Raw genomic sequence first — 14914 nt, 5'->3', positions numbered from 1 at the left:
GAAATGCGTGTTTAAAGGAATCGGAGCGGAGTACGTCAAAACTCGGGAGTTGGAGGACATACCTTGTAGAGGCAGGCCGGAGAGGCGCGGTAAGCAGCCAAGGAGCGTCTGATGGTCGTAACGGACCCGCGCTCTTATGATGATCAGGAAGTAACGGAGTTGTGGAAATGGAGGAGGGACCAAATTGTAGGCTAAAGAGGACAGTGTGGCGGCCATCTTCTCTTGCTCTTTTAATAGATTTTTGGCCCTTTTTTCACTGTTGCCATAAGGGCTTCGCACCACCAATCACCACATCACCAGGCCCATTACCTATTTTAGGGCTTGTCTCAGTTTCATCATTCCATAGTTCGATTATTCGTTTCTAACTTGCTCCTCGCTAGCTCCTTATCTTCAATTGTGTTCTTATCAGTCCTTTTCCTATCACACGGACTTTTATTCACACTTAAGATGGCCGCCACACTGTCCTCTTTAGCCTACAATTTGGTCCCTCCTCCATTTCCACAACTCCGTTACTTCCTGATCATCATAAGAGCGTGGGTCCGTTACGACCATCAGACGCTCCTTGGCTGCTTACCGCGCCTCTCCGGCCTGCCTCTACAAGGTATGTCCTCCAACTCCCGAGTTTTGACGTACTCCGCTCCGATTCCTTTAAACAGGCATTTCCTTCATATTTGATTTATTTTAGTTTGTCTATATTAGCGTATATGTTCCATCATTTACGAATTAGCAACGCCTGACTTTTCTCACAATTTACTCTACATCCCTCGATCCCGTCCCATCCTCCAAAAACATGCATTACCTTCAAACTTTTTTATTACCCTGTCTCGGCGTTTGTTCGCCTCTCACCCATCATTGTCGTACCATGACCGGGTTACCTACGCGCTACCTAACATATCTACAATACAAGGACGCTTTTCTTGTTCGGGCTCACTTTTGAGCAACGTTTAATGCCCTAGACTCACTACCCTGCTTTCTTAACTCATCTCGCACTGCCGCTTGGGTTCGCCATTTTCACGTTTTTATATGAACCACGTACACCATAAGATAGTATCTTTCATGCTTATACTATAGCTTATACTAGCCTGCGCTTTAGCACCTTATTCTGTGAACACTTACCCCATGACATTTTGATTGACTTCGCTCTACCTTGCTTCCCACACTACTTTTCCTGGACACATTTCTCATTTCACCAGCGCTCACCCTGTAGCCCCATGGGACTTGACTCATTACCGGCTTCTCACCATAACACCATTACTACATTTCCCATTGGACATTTTCTTGCTTCTGTTCCCTCCACACCGACTCTCTCTATTTCATTTTTCTTTTTTGACACCTTGTAGGTTTTGTCTCTCGGCTTATCAGGGCCTGTTTATACCTGAACTTACCTACGTACCCAACACCTACTAACCCTGCTGCTCCTCGGGCAGCCATACTACTTTCAATTTTACTAAACTATTAAGGTATGTACCTAGTGATTTTTTCTAACCTCTAGTTTATACTCTTACTACTATGACTTCTCTTCCAAATCATTCTTTCCTTTTTTATCTTTCTTGCCTCAGTCCCACGGACACTCTATGATCTTGCTCCTTTACTGTCCACTTATAACCTACCGTATCGTGTTCATTATTATTATTTTTCTTTCCCTTCCCAGATCAATATCACCTATTCTAGCCCACATACCTAATTAACATTGAGCATTCTAGCCTTACGGCCCAGGTATGAATTATTGCTCTCGGCTCCTATGGGCTCCCATTTCCTTCCTCTCTCTTAAACACTTACTTACTTTGCACCGCTCCGTTTCTTCCTATTTGGTGTTTTTATTCACCCACATGTTTGGTCTCTCTCAAACCCTGCCCTACTCTTGTATGTATCATACTTCACCTCACAGTTTATATAGACGATTTCTCACATCCTAACAGTCTACTATCAGAGGCATATATGTTCTTTATATTTACTGTATGGTCATTTGACTTACTTTATCTAATATATTTTTTTCTATTGGTGTCCCTTTCACATATGTCTGCTTGTCATGTTCACTGAAATACACATTTTCTCAAACTCTTACACTAGTCACTGGTCTCTGGTTCTGGTATCTTTTCTACATGTTCACCAATGAGTTCATTACTGATTCCGCAAACATGTATATACCAATTGTTGCTTTTTTCACTATCTTCTTGCAGCCTTGATGAAGTCACTTGTGTGACGAAACACGTGTTGGCTGTCTATCTATGATGTTACTATGGCTGTCTATCTATGATGTTGTTATGTTCTACAACACCTACGAATAAAGGCATCATCTACTAATGAGAGCCAGGACTTTTCTTCAACCTCATACTTACTCTGATTTTCATTACACTATCAGGGATCCTTATCCTTGCAGCACTATTGGACACTATATTCTGTGTGCTTTGGCCAATTCGTTCCAGTTTTTCCCGTGGGTACTTTGTTACCCGTTTGGTGCCTTTTGGGTAGTAGGGCACTCGGCCAGTTTGCACCAGACTTTGCTCTTTCTTAGATATTTGTTAAAAATAATTGTTTTACTACCTTTAAGTGCGGCATTCTGTACCCTTACTACCCTTGTGTTTCTTTTTTCCAATATTGAGGTATGTTAATACAGTCTACATTGGTGTTATGCTGCAGTTGTTCAATGATACAGTACCTACCTATTCCATTCAGTATTAAGGTTACTGAGGTTTTATTTATCATACTGCGTGGTCGAACATTATACTACGTAACATTTACCAATTCAAACTATTCAAACTCGGGTGTGTGATTACCTCACTGATCTGAGAGAGGATCGAGCTGGAGGCAGGGGAGAGAGGGCAAATCCCCTGAGGGGCTGTCACCTGTTGTGTGTCGTGTTGGTAGAACGGAGAAGCCATAGGGGTCTGCTCCCAGTGCCTCATGCCTCATGTCAGTAAGAGGTCAAGGCGGGGCATTGCCAGAGCGAGCCACCACTACCTCTAAATATCTCCACCAGTTTGGGTTTGATGGACGGTGGCACCCTACCCTTGCGCTACCCCATGTCTCTTGTTCAGCCATGCCAGTATGTGGATCACATACCCACAATTTAAGTGGGGACAGTAGCCGACTTCCAGTGAATTGGTATTTGCGTTGGTTTGTATGGAAAAGTAACACAAAGCAGGGCAAAACTCTGCTTTGTATTACTTTGTGTCAAGGGGGCATTACATGGGTGGTACATGGGCGTTCCTGTGCTGCCACTCATTCTTTTTGATGCTAAACCATATTCTCAAACATCAGTAGACAGGGTTTAGCGCCAAAAATTTATGTTGCTAAAATGAAGGCGTAAAACCTAGAAATGCTTTTATTCCTCCATGCTTCTCCAACTTTCCATGTGTGCTGCACTGTACAGCACACACACATGCAAAGTAGGAAATGTTTTTCACTAGTCTAGGCATAGTATTTTGTACAGGAAGGGAACCCTTCCCATACAAAACCTTTGCTAGACTCATGCGCACACCCCAGCGTTATGGCGCTAAGGTGTGTGTGTGATGCAGAGCATCTGAAATGAGCACCTGCGCTAGGGAGAGGGGAGGAGAGTGCCATATCCATGTGAATATGGGACTCTCCTGCTCTCTCCTTGTCACACAATGTAGCATTTTTAGCTGCTCTGCTGCATTGCATGTCACCCCTCTGGGGCCATTGTGTATAATGTTAGAATTAGTGTCCTGGCAATGGGGCATTAGTCGGAGGACTCTGTGACCTGCTTGCCAGTCTCTCGGGTGAGGTATGTGTGACAGAGGTAATTGAATTGTGGGTATTTGAGATGGGGGTTCATGGAAATGTGTCTCAGCATCATCAAACATTGTGTCCATTGTTTGTCTGTTAGTATGGTATCAAGAGTTTCATCCCAATAAGTGTGGAGTGAGCTGAGCGGCGTCCCATTGCTTGTACGGAGTGAGCTGTACAAATGTGTGATAGCATGATGGCCAGCACCATGTATCAATACCGCTTGAAGGATCATCAAAGTTTCTGGCTCATCATGTGTTCTATGCCAGACCCTGTGTAAGTGTCTTGTGAGTGAGGCATAGATAAGAAAGGAACCCAGAGGTATGCCATGATCGTCCACTAAACTTTCAAACGTGCAGAAAAGTTTGTTATTGAAGATATCGCCCCACGTTGTAAGACTGACTTCCAGCAGATGCTTCACACCTAGAACCCATTTCAAGGCAGCATGACATGACCCACAGAGTCAGTTTTGGGGTGTATGGAGGATAGGGGACATTTCTTAACCATGTAAGTAATTCAACATGCCCAAGAGACGGAGAGAGGAGCCCCAAACGGAGACACTGTGGGAGACTGGCATGGGACCAGACCAACTGGCACAGGGCGACTCCGGAGGCTCCAATGCCCTTTTGGAAATTTCCAGGGAACCAGATGAGAGTTGGGGACGTAAGCTGGGAGGCCACCGTTTCCTCTTGTCACCTCACTGAGGAGTGTGGCTAACCCAGGTACGTGGGCGTCTGCCAGGACAAGTGGGTGAGTGGAAAACTGGTAGTTGTGATGAGGAGACACCCGTCTGAGAGACAGACTCCTCTTCTTATTTTGAAGATAGGAACGAGCTTTGCATGCTACATTTTTAAGTAAAAGAAACAAGGATGACAACACAGTGATGGGATAGGGAAAAGGGTGATTATCTCCCTCACAACCACCCCCATAAAAGTAAGACAAAACTGAGAATGGAAGGGTGAGGAAGAACGGTCGAGACCATTATGAACCAAGCCACAGAGGAGCAAAGCATGACCCGTACATAGAGAAAATAAAGAGACCCATAAGTAGCCAAACAAGGCATAGAGTACTTCCTTTATCCGTCTACGTAGCCGTTTGCCTGCCCATGTGACATGTGTCAAATGATTTTTCTATATCTTCTACTACAACAACCACCGACTGACCAGATTCACCCAGGCTCCATGTAATATGGAAGAGCCTCCTCAAATTATATGAGGAGCTCCAACCTCGGAAAAAAAGATCTTATGAGAGAATACTAAAGGTGTCATTATATGCAGTAATCTAGAGGCAGCATTTTACCCAGAATTTTATTGGCAATATTCACTATGGATGGCAGGTGATAAGATTTCACATCCAGTTGGTTTCAATCATGTTTAGGCAGCACAATTAAGGCTTCCCTGGTGGAGCTGGGACGTCACCTCACCTTTATGAAGGTGTTGTACCACTCTAATAAATGGGGGTGAAGAGATCTTAACCTGTATAAAATTCATCTGGCAGGCTATCTGTTTGCAGAGTCTGCTCCTTGTGCAATGCCACTATGGCAGATATAATATCCTGTTATTCTCAATATCTTCTCCGGGTTGGGGAGGGTCATTAGTGTACAGTTATATCATTAATATATTTTTAAATGAATTGGATCTAACCTTCTCTTCCTTACAGTGCTGTCACAGAATACCTGTGACTGTTATTTTAAATAATGTATACCAGTGCTTAATTTGAGCAGGTGGCTGCAGGTGGGGCCCGCCAACACTAATTTTCGGGAACCAGCACTTATTTTGTCTTAACAGAATTGTATCCCGAGCAAATAAAATATAAAATGGGGAAAGAAGGAGGAAGAGAAAGACAGAAAAACAGTGACACATGTAGAAATAAATCAAGGATGACAAACAACTTGCTACAGTGGGATAAAGAAGCAAGGGATTTCTGGTGAAGGAATAAAGAGACATCAGGTGTGTTAGACCTGTCAGCCTTAGGGTGGTGTTCTACACACTTTTTGCCTTCCTCCTCCATTTTTGCTGTTCTCATTTTTACTGGCATTAGGACTCTGCACTTTACCACTGCTGACCAGTGCTAAAGTTAATTTGCCCTCTCCTTAAGACATGGTGACATTGGCAAGTGGTACAACGTGTATCCAGGGGCTGTAAGTTAAATGCTACAGGTGAGCCTGCAGACCTTATTGTGCTACCCATTTAAGTAGCCCCACAGAAAATGTATCAGGCCTACCATTGCAGTCTGTGTGTGGAGTTCTAAACTGGCACTTCAACCTAACAAAATAAACCTTTTGCCAGGCCTAAACCTTCCTTTTTAATTGATATAATTCATCCGAGGGTAGGCCCTAGTAGGGTCTAGACTGTCCATAGGGCAGGGTGCAGTGTATTTAAAAAGTGAGGCATGTCATTTTCATTTTACATGTCCTGGTAGTGAAAACCCCTTAAATGTACCTCTGCCAAAGGATGACACTGGAGTCATGTTATTATATGTAATAAGTTGTAATTTCCAACTGGGAGCGGGTGACCAGTTCATGTTTGGTGTCTTCCGATTTGTATTGATAAATCCTAACAAATGGTGAAGTCAGATTTTAAATTAGAATATTGAAAATATCACTTTTAGAATGTTGGCATTTGCCTGCCCAAGCCATTTTGTGCCTGTAGCCTGTCTCTGGAACACATGACTGGGTGTAGCAGACAGTTGCACTCTGTGGATTCCTCTTAGATATCCACACACAATAGAGAGCTGGCTGCAAGGGCTAGTTGGCTTGTCTCTGGATCGGAAGCCTCAGGGACACAACAGGCTTTCAACAACCTTGCACCTAGACTCTACTTTTGGTGAGTCTATCCTGCCAAGTGTGTTACCCCAGCCCTGACCCTTGGAAGTGAGTGAGCCTAAGGTGCTCTGTCAGCCTTTGTGTATCTAACAGAACTGACACATCTCTGTTGCGCTGTGCAACCTGAAGCAGAACTGATGCATTGCTGCATCTGTGTGGATCGGAGCTCCTCCTTGGAGCCATCGATGTGTAATGCATTCGCGGCACCAGTCAATCGCATCACCCTGTCGCCAAAGCATCGGACTCGCCATTGTAGCATTTCACCTCTCTGGAACCGATGTATCACCCCAATTGCACATTCCGACCTCGACATCAGACTTTGCAACAGGACCCTCGATGCTGATGCAGGACCTCCCCTTGCTGCCTGCTGTATCTCAGTACTGATGCATCGCCTTGGCTGCATGATGCATCTTCAACGCAAATCCTCTCAATGCTTTGAAAACCAAGATTGAAGGTATTTTGTTTAGCGGGCCTAACAAGGTCACCATAGCCAGCCCACATTCCATGGCAGTTGGTTTGAACTTGTGACTGTCCCAGTCCAGTGCGACCAGATACCCACAGTTGGTGCTTTATGCTTATTGGCACTATTTTCAATAAAATCTTCAAAACTTCATATCTCCAGTTCTATTGGTTGGAGTTTTGTCATTTTGGTCTTGTTTTATTTATTAAAATGTACCCTATCTTTCTAAATCTTTTATGGGACCCTTTGTGGTGTGTTTTCATTGTGCTACTGTTTGAAGTGTTGCAAAAATACTTTACACATTGCTTCTGATTGCTCCCTGTCAAGCTACCCGAGGGTTGACCACCTGTTATTTTAGGATTTGCTTTTGACTTCACCCTGAGAAGAATTGTGGTTGCTGCTTCAGAAGGATTTCACCCCTCTCAACCAGTAACCCAGTTTCTTACAAGGTGGAATCAAGATTTAGCAGTCTTGCTGTTCAGCACTGTGGCCTTCAGTAGCACAGACTGTGGGCTTCTACATGAAACTTTGGGCCCCTGCACCATTTTTTTCACAAATTAAGCACTGATGTGTGCTAATAATCTTCTGACATGTCCACATTGGTGAATGCCCTTTCTATGTATTCCCTATGATCAATGCATCTTGTGCTGCAGCATGGTGTTCTCTGCTAGCAGCAGGGCTTCTTTTTGTGTTTTGAAACTATTACATTTGCTGGAACTCCCATACCTACTTCTAGTTTTGCCTTCTCCCTGTACAATGTGTTTCTAACCCAGTACTAATATTATTACCAGCCTAATGTATCACCACTTTAAATGCCTCCCATGATAATCCACCATCTCCCACTACCTTTCGTTCTCAGCAGAGTAATTATTTATGGTGTCTCTACCAACGTAAAGGGTAAATAACTAATACTGAATGCGATTTCCACAGTGCACAAGTAATCATGTAAAGCAACGAGGAGGGAACTGATACCGTTTTATGGTGGTATTCAATTGCAACAGTTTTCACTGTCATGGATGCCTAAGGGCCTGATTTAGAGTGAGGCGGATGGGCTAATACTTCACAAATATGATGGCTATCCCATTCCCTGTATTACAATCTCCATAGACTATTATGAGATTGTATAGTGACTGATAGGATATCTGTCACGTTTGTGATTGAGCAATCCCCCCCTGCCAAACTCTAAATCAGGTCCTACATCACAAGCATGTCTGATCTAGCGTTGATGTTTTGAGGAGATGGGCGATGACTTCTCACTAGTATTCCAGCGAGGTCCCTCTTCATATAGTGGAACCTCCAACTTTATAACCCATTCAGACCAACTAACTAATTAGTAACTCCAATTAAGTGCAGTTCAGGTTTGAGGACCATGATCATAATCCACACTTTTAGTCTGTTCTTGGGTTACTACCCCAACTCCTCATGTTCACCAGGCTACGGAAAAACTGAACACTAGTGGGTCTGGCAAGCTTTTGTTAATTAGCTGGCCAAAAATCAGGTCAGGCATCGGCCATAAGTATATATCTACATGCATCTGGAGAATGCTTATCTTTGATGGTGGGGGAGCGAAAGCTTTAAGGTATGGCCTTCTGTAGCTAGGGTTAATAACAATTTAAGTAAAGGGAGAACATACCTCTTTTAGCACCTTGCCTGGTGAACTGGTTTGGTTTCACAGATTGATGTCCAAGGCAATTTTATGATGTATACATTCAATCTAGATATCATGGCGCCATTGCCTGATTTGAATGAGGCTAAGGTGCTGCTTGGATTAATATCACTATTCGGGGACTGCACATGCCACCACTTGTTCATTGTGCAATTTCATGCTGTTTGTGCAAAGCAAGACGGGTTTACCCATAATAGGTTTTGTGAGTTTGGGTGGTCTCTCAACCAGTGTGATCCTGAAACCTTGGGCATCTTAGGACAGTTTGTGCTATTTGATTACAAACAGCAATATCTTATGCTGGAGGGAATATACACTGAGTTGTCCAGGGGCTATTCAGGGCCCAGTATTTATAGGCTATAGATTCATGGCCACCACACTGATGGTATGGCATAAAGTGTACCGGATGTGGAACATAGGTATTCATAGTAATGTTGAACCTCAGTCTCAGTGGGTGTATTTCTGATTTACATCAGATACAACATCCTTGTCTGCATAGTCTATTGTTGTCATGACCCTTCATCTGCATAGTGGGGTGTGCTGCTACTTCTCATCAGTGCACATGGACGTTAGTAAGAAAAAAGGGATATAAGAGGAGCACACCTACGGACACTGAAATAGAAAAGGGTGTGGAAGCACAGCAGGATGGGAACCCAAGAGCAGTGCTTGTAAAAATTATCAAGCAAGCCCTGCACTGTTGGATACAGCGAAATGGGGCCCTGAGAGCTTTCCTGTTTTGGCCCTGGAAAATGATTGAGCTGTGAAAGCAGCCACTAAACAGCAGCGTATTACAAAAAAGCATTGGCAATGCCAATGGGTCCCGCGTTTGAAAGAGTTGGAGTTATTGGCGTTGTAAGTGACAATTTCTTTACACGCAGCTTCTGGTCAAAGATTTTGAAGCCACAGGTAAAGCAACATTTTGCGTACCTGTTTACCTAGAAACGGGGATTTTTTTCTCTTTGACTCCCTCTTACGATCGTTTGAGGCACTGCTAAACTAGAAGCTGCCTGCTTTCTCTTCAATACAATAGTAGTCACGTATGCGGCAAAAAGAAAACAAGAATAACAAGGGCATGGAGTGTGAGCGGTCGTGCAGTCACATGAAAACATGCAGAACGAGACGAACCTGAAATCCCTAAAAAGTGTGGCACCCCTGCAGCTGCTCCTGAAGAACTGCAACACCCTTGCAGCCACTGAGAATAAGCAAAACACCTACCTTGAAATCTTCAAGAGCGCCTCAGTGACCCTCACGCAGCCCTAAAGTAGGTTTGGGCACAAAAATAAAAAATGAGTGAATACAATAAAGAAAGTGAAGATTACTGAGATAAAAGGACAGTAAGTACCATCGAAAAGAGAAGGGTGACAAGTGAGGCAGAAAAAGGTGTGAGAAAACATGAGGTGGATTAAAAGGTATAGAGAGTATTCCAAGTTTCGAGAAAGTCAGTGCGAGAGGGACAGAAACAGTTGCAGCGAATGGGTGAAAGTAAGACCGATGAAGGCAGCAGTGAGATGAGGTGGGTGTGTGGAGGAACACTGCCCCAGTGTCACATTGCAGAGCGTGTGTTTCAGTCTGAGGGGGTCTTGATACCTCCCTGCCTACATGTCATGGCTTCGAGGTGGTTCAAGAGGTGCTTCGTGATGTAGCACTTGAGTGAGATATGACAGTGAAGTGTCTGTAGAGCTGTAGAAAGACTTTTAGAAGTGCTAGTGAGATCTCAAATAGGCGACAATCAGATTTCAAGTATGTGTCACACACTGAGGCCCTTATTACGAGTGTGGCAGAGCCGGCGGTCTTAATCCGCAAGGGCAGCGCTGCAACCAGTGCTGCCCTGGGGATTACGACTCCCCTCTCCGCCGGCTTTTGCATGGCCGTCCCACCGCCTTGTAAAGGCTGGCAGAGGCGAAGCACCGGGCACTCCACGGGGCCCCTGCACTGCCCATTCACATGACATGGGCAGTGCAGGGGCCCCCGTGGACACGCCCGTCGCTCTTTTCACTGCTTGAATTACGGACAGTGAAAAGCGAGACAAGTGCTGCTGCACCCAACTCATCGCAACATTGCGCCTGGCTCGCTTATGAGCCGGCATCAATGTTGTGGCCTGTTGCCCAGCTGGGCCTGCAGGCGGAAACACTGTTTCCACCCGCTGGCCCAGTGGGAAACTCATGATGGGGCCAGCGGGCAGAAAACTGGAGTGGCGGTTTTCTGGCCCAAAGAGTTTGGCAAAACTCGTCATGAGGGCCTGACTGTGTGATCCTATAGAGCCGAGATCTGAAGAAAGTCTAGTATTTTAGCTTCCTTTGTTTTTTGTTTTCCTCAAAATGGAGAGCTATTGGCAGTTCCTGGGACAATTCTGACCATGTGTATATGCACTTCTGGAGGGCAGGAATCTATCAACATGATATTGCACATCGTAAGCTCCAGTACAGTTGTGATAGCAGCATACATCACAATACTTAAAATATGTTTGTAAAAAATTACAAGCTGCATATGGAAGTTTTCTTTTTCACAAAATGGCATTTCCGTTTATTCTTCCTATATGCAACCAGAAGAACTCTTTGTTTCAAAGGACCAGTAGACAGAAGATTTAAAAGAGGGTCTGTAGGAGCGTGACCTGGAACAAATTAGTAGATTTTTATGGAATAAAATACCACCTCCTGATGCATTTTAAAAGGATATGGCAAGTCGTTGAGGTGCCCAATCCTCCTAGAATGAAAGTTTACTTTCAGTTTTCTTGGTTGATCACGATAGTATTCAGAAAATATACAGATGGGGACCCCATATATTATAGGTATGTCTCTACTGTAAATATTGTTTTAATTCTTCCTTTTTTGGAATTTGTAGTTTTTATTCTGTAGCGTTACCCAGTATTTTATTGTGCGTTAATACATCCTTGACTTGTGAATTAAATTTAGTAATTTGAGGGCCATGCCCGCGTGAGAAGGGTTGGACAAGAGTGCAGGGTGAATAAGTTTTTCTCCATAGGTGATTTGGTAAATTCACTGCACAAACCCGATTGACTCCAAAACAATCCCATTCTAAAATATCAATACATCATGCAAGTAACGTTACACTTCGAATAGAGATATGGCATTTATTTAAAAGAAATTAGGTTAAATTCAATGCGGTGGTGAGAAAAAAGTAAACAATGATACACCCTCTGCACTAGCGGGGAGAAGAGAAACAGACCCCTTAAAAACTCCATTCCGACCGCCTCACGCCACGTTTTCACCACAACCCCGAGGGACCGTCAGATGTGGTTTCATGTGCACTCTATTACTAAGAAAAGCTCACTTTGTAGCTGACATCAATAAGTTGACCTTCTCAGCCAAATACTGACACTTCTGAAAAAACATTAACATGTTGCCCCGTTGAGGGTTCTCAGTAGTAAGCACTGGTCGTGCTTCGGTGATAATGAATTCTGAAGAGCGGCCAATACCACAAATGTTTAAAAACAGCTGAATCAAAAATCAACCTGTGCGCTACCAACAGAGTTATCATTCCGAATGTTAACAACGCATACCCGGGTGGAATGATACAAGTGTTTTACTTATTTTGCGTTTGTTTAATAGTGAAACAGATTTGATACCAGCCCAAGAGTGGCATACTACTGTGCAGTATTAGGAACACATGATCTGCCACACCATGCGCAATTCGTTTTACATGGTGCATAAAAGACGCACAAAAGGGTAACTGTTCAATATGATCCATACCGCGGCCAAGGACATAAAACCACGCGTTAGAAGGACATGTGACTTGTAGATGTCACCAAAACACCAAACCGGCCTTACTGGACCATACAATGCACTCCACTTGCATATATATATATATATATATATATATATATATATATATATATATATATATATATATATATTTAAATATACTTGAAAGGACCCGCTGCGCATTACCTGCCTTCCACTGTTGAGTCACTAGGAGAACTTCCCAGCCGTCGGAAGCGAGCAGCTAGTAGCAGCGACGGGCACCGAAGATGAACAAGCACCACAGACACAAGCATGAAACAATAACCAGAGAGGGGAGTTGGAGGCAGGGGCGTAGGAGACAATACATTTCTGGGGGGGACAGGGACAGCCTTGGGGAGTTTCAATCAACCCTATAGAAATCGCTCCTTGTTTACAAACTGCAGGCTCCGATAAATATACACAATCATATATATTGGAAGTGAAATAGGGCGAAAGGAAGGCATGTTTTCACATTCTGAAAATATCTTTTATTGTTATTTACATTCACAAAGTAATTAGCTCAAATGTGCATACTGATTAACCTTGCATCTTCATGCACCAAGCAAATAAAGGTAGGAGGGTAAAAAGGAAGAACATACCCTTTGCGCCCCACACCCATCATGCCCTTCACCTCATGCCAATTGGAACCACACTGGAGATATCAAAAGCGATTAGTTACAACAATTGTAAACTGTGCTCGTAAACCATAGTTCTAATAACACTTCTACTCTTGTGTGTGATCTTGGGAAGCTCAGCTCCACCTCAGTCATAACTAGAAGCATTTCAACTGAAGAAGCTCTTGGGGTTACATGCTATATAAACATGGATTCTCTAATCTCTGTATAAACTGCAGTCACTAATTTCTTTAGAAACGGCTGTTTGTGATGCACCAAGTCACTGCGTATAAAGAAAAGACATTCTCTGATTATAAAGAAAAGACATCAGAAAATGACTATGATAGGGTTATTACAGTCGAGTTCTGACACTACGATGCCTTCTGCCAGAGCTAGCAGCCAAGGTAAAAGGTAGATCAGGTCACAGAGCATAATTAATGCAGCTGTTTAAAGCAAAAAATGGAATGTTGCTTTTCTTTCTTCTGCTCTACTTTAATAGCTTGGAATGACAGAAGCTATGCACTAAGGTTTTAAGTGGTTTGTGGGAAAGTTGGTGGTGGGACCATGTATTATATCGGATAAAATACCCCCTGCGTACATAAGGATATTGCAAGTCACCTTGAAGTTCATACCTTATAAACAAGCATTGGCAAAGCCAACAGGTCTCGCCAATGCAAGTTCTATTGCCTTTGCCAATGTGTTTTAGCGATGCTGTACACTAGCGAGACTACTATTCAGCATGGCTCAAAGTTAATGGCATAAAAGAGAATGATGTGTCATCGACTGGTGTGGCGTAGTGTCATGGAGTAAGTAGAGTGTCCTAGAATGGAGCAGTAAACTAACTTTGAAGGAACAGGGCTCCCTTGAATAAAATGCAACACCACTCCCATAAACAATTATATTAAAGTAGTATGCAAATGGAATGTTTCATGCATTTATTCAATCAAAATATAAAAGATCAAATGTAGTGGGAAAACATCAACAGGGGAAATCGAGAAAGACTGGTATTCGGGCATTAGACAAATTATCTGGATGACCCAATGTCACCATTTACAAGAAAAATGTAAAAAGTAACCTATACAGTACAGTGGTATGGAGAAGGCTGGTCTGGTTTGTAGTGGGTACCTATGGTACTTACACCTTATACCAGGTCCAGTTATCCCTTATTAGTGAAATGAAGGCAGTGTCTAGAAGCCAGGCTCTCTAGGGGTAGCTGTAGCCAAGGCTTATCTAGGAGACATGCAAAGCTCATGCAATACCACTGTAGTCAAACAGTACTCACACACATGAAAGAAAATACTCAGTGTTACAAAAATAAAGGTACTTTATTTTAGTGACACAAATGCCAAAAATAGCATAGAGACTATACTCCTTTAGGTGGCAAGTAATTCACCAATTATATACACTAGTATGCATCAATAGCAAATATAAACAGTTAGAAAACACGCCGCCAGAGAACCACTCAGGAAGCTGTGCATCGCAGGAAGGAGTGCTGGGGGCCGGAGCTACATTGTGCACAAAGAATTTCATAGAAGGATGCCAACAAGCCTTGGCAACTGAAAATCACACGTGGTGCACAGAGGTACCGTCTTGCGTGTGAAGGCAAGCACTTACCTCCACCAAAGTTGGACAGTAGGACGTCAGGACAATCTGGACCACTTCAGTCCACCACCCGTGATGTAGGATCCATGCAACTCGACAGGAGAGGGGACCCACGCAGATGGTCGTTGTTGCAGAGAGGTGCCTGCTGAAGCAGGGGAGTGACTACTTCACTTCAAGAGAGATTCGTTCATTCTTCTGGTGCAGGCTGAAGACAGGCTATCCTCTGAGGATGCACGACCTTGCATTTGCTGGCAAGAGCTG

This window comes from Pleurodeles waltl, chromosome 4_1, assembly GCF_031143425.1.
Source record: "Pleurodeles waltl isolate 20211129_DDA chromosome 4_1, aPleWal1.hap1.20221129, whole genome shotgun sequence".
NCBI lineage: Eukaryota > Metazoa > Chordata > Amphibia > Caudata > Salamandridae > Pleurodeles > Pleurodeles waltl.
This window is presented reverse-complemented; position numbering follows the sequence as displayed.